The sequence below is a fragment of the Nannospalax galili genome, unplaced genomic scaffold (genome assembly GCF_000622305.1).
Source record: "Nannospalax galili isolate Female #2095 unplaced genomic scaffold, S.galili_v1.0 scaffold10, whole genome shotgun sequence".
Lineage (NCBI taxonomy): Eukaryota > Metazoa > Chordata > Mammalia > Rodentia > Spalacidae > Nannospalax > Nannospalax galili.
This window is the reverse complement of record NW_008331140.1, coordinates 11,818,812-11,821,486: the sequence shown is the minus strand read 5'-3', so window position 1 is coordinate 11,821,486 and position 2,675 is coordinate 11,818,812. Positions and strand designations below refer to the sequence as shown.

Here is a 2,675-nt window from a genome sequence, read left to right as displayed (position 1 = left end):
TTTTTAAGAATTTTTTAACTAAAATAAAACTGTTTGGGGGAACAGCAACTAGATGAATTTAAGGGTTTTATGCACTACTTATAGAACTTATAGCAAAAATAGTTTTAGTTGATTTCATTATAAATAACGTTTTCAAAAACCCGTGCAAAACTGTCAATAATATCCTAACGCAAAATTGATCAGAAAAATCCATGATTTTTCATCCACACCATTCTTCCTATAAAAACTATCTTCTGTACACCTCACAGTTACTCAGTGGGTTGAAAGTTATCTGGATAATCGTCCCATCTCTGCAGCCACCTCCTGCTGACCACTTCCTTCCTCAACAGGAACTACTGTTGTCTGCATGTGTGTGTGTGCTGTGGCAAATAGACTCTGTGCATGACCGAAGTTGCTGGGACATATGTTCTGGTGCAGCCTAGTGAAAATGACTCATTCGATGTGCCAGAGGGTTGGTCATAGACACAGGCTGTAGTGACGTGGTGTGCTCCCAGGGAGTTAATACCTCCATCAGGATTCTATTGCATGTACTGCAGGTGAGGTCGTATCCAAGAAGGGTTATCTCTGGTTTCCTTTGCCATCTAGTAGGCAGATATTGGAGATGCAGGATAGGGTGTGAGAGAAGTTCGATTTAATCCCTTGTGTAGAGTAGCTGTAGTCGGGTCATAAGTGTCATTTCAGCCTCCTTCGTTGTACCATGGTCATCCGTTAGAGATGTATTTGTTTGGACTCTGGCTTTTCTTGCACAGTAAAAGTTCTGTAGGAGCAAAATCTCCTGGTGGGGTTTTAATGAATTTTCCATTAAAATGACCACTTACAGTTTCATATTTTTCTATTGATTTCATCCTGGCCAAACCACAGCTTGTACCATGGGAATCACGTAGTATTCTTGTAGAAATAGCTTGTTCAAAGGGTTTGAGCATACTTCGCAGTTCTTGTTCATCCATGGACAGAGGCAGATTAGAAATGTACAGGTTAATAGGATCTTGTTCCTGTTGCTTAGCCATCTGAGCCTGAACTCCACTAGCCTTCCTGTGGTGGACACAGGTTTCTGAGCTGCTGCAAGACTGTCGAAGTTAACAAAATCATAACCTCTGCTCTTGTTCGTTATCTTATTCAAAATTGCCTTTGTAAAGACTATTTTCCCATACACTCAGCAGAGCTTCACAAAGTTCTGGTTAGTGGTGTTGTGGGTCAGGCCTTGGATGTAGATGTTTGTTCTGCTCAGCTGATCCCATCCTAAGTTGCTACTGTTGCTACTGTTGTTATTACTGCTGGCGGGTGCTGGGACAGAGAGGGGTCAGGGGGTGTGTTGTGACCAGAGACTGCCTTCCTTGCAGATAGTTGGGGTGGTAGTGCTATTTCCACACTTTGCCTCTGAAGCTGTAAGAGAACTCACCATACAGGGTCACCTATACTTTGGGGTTTGTGAGTTCAGATCTTTCCTGCCTCTTCCTTTTCAGAGGGATGGCAGTTCTGAATATGTATTTTTAATAAATTATGAGTCACCAAAATATTATATATTTAAATTTATATAGAACTTCTAAATCGATAAATTTTGAAGATGACAAATTTACCACTGATTGGGTATGGCACATTTGTTTGACTGAAATCAAATCAAAATAATGGATTTGATTATAAGAAATATGTGTTATATTTCATTTTTGACCTGGATTAACTTAGCTTTTAACACAAAAATGGGAATTTTAACAATGTAAGAGATACACAATGCCTACCTAATTTTGAAAACCAGAGGGAACCATATTACTCCTACAACCTACTGACAAGTTATACATACCAGATCAAGAAATATATGTCTATGTAAGGTTTATCTGAGAACAACTGGTCTTTGCCCAAGATTTATCTACATGACACACAGTAATTAAAAGTACCAGACTGGTGGAACTAACCTCCTTGGGTGTTTAACAGACATACTTTGAAGCCTATAATAATTTGGTCAGAGGGACATAAAGGACACTTTTTGCTCCTTGCCCTCCTAGGTCGACTAGTTCCAAGGGACAATGAGCATCTCTCAAAATGTCCTATAATGGTGGTCCTCTTGATCAAAGAAGCCTAGGAGACCCCACAAGATGGACTTGAACCAGTGTCCGGTCTACAAAGAGGAGGGTCAACACAGAAGAATCATTTCCTCCATGCTTCCAAGCGAAGCCAACCATGGTCAAGCAGGACCTTTGACTTATCTTCACATAGGCAGAACTGGTAAAAGAAAGGAGCCAGGGGCTCCTCCCAAACCCATGTGACCTCTGAGGAACAGATCCTCAAACGACCTTAAGAGTAAAAATAAATCGGTTTATGTGGACAAATTGTATGGCCTTAAACACCCAAAAGGAAAGTATAACCAAAGATTAAAAGGGCCAATATAATTTCTTAAGAGTCCATATGCATAGCTAAAGGCTACATAACAAGCAACAATGCCAGACAGGTGATACCTTCTTTGGAGTTGTTGGCCAGGGTGGCCAAAGGGACTCCCAGATAGTAACCCAGCATAGAACTGGGAAAATGAACAGCAGACCCCAATCTTATCTAAAGGAATATTGACAACTGATTACTGCTAGTTGAGCAATAGCTGACCCTCCTAAAACAGACTTCTAGATGGGCTGACTAGATTCACCAGAAGGGCAAGTAGTGGGGAATGCCTCGCGGGTGTGTGTGTG

General features: G+C 41.0%; 1 pseudogene; it reads right to left on the bottom strand.

Moving 5' to 3' along the window:
• Positions 1 to 267: 267 nt before the first annotated feature.
• On the bottom strand, positions 268 to 1,294 carry LOC103725722 (annotated as a pseudogene).
• Between the last annotated feature and the right edge of the window lie 1,381 nt (positions 1,295 to 2,675).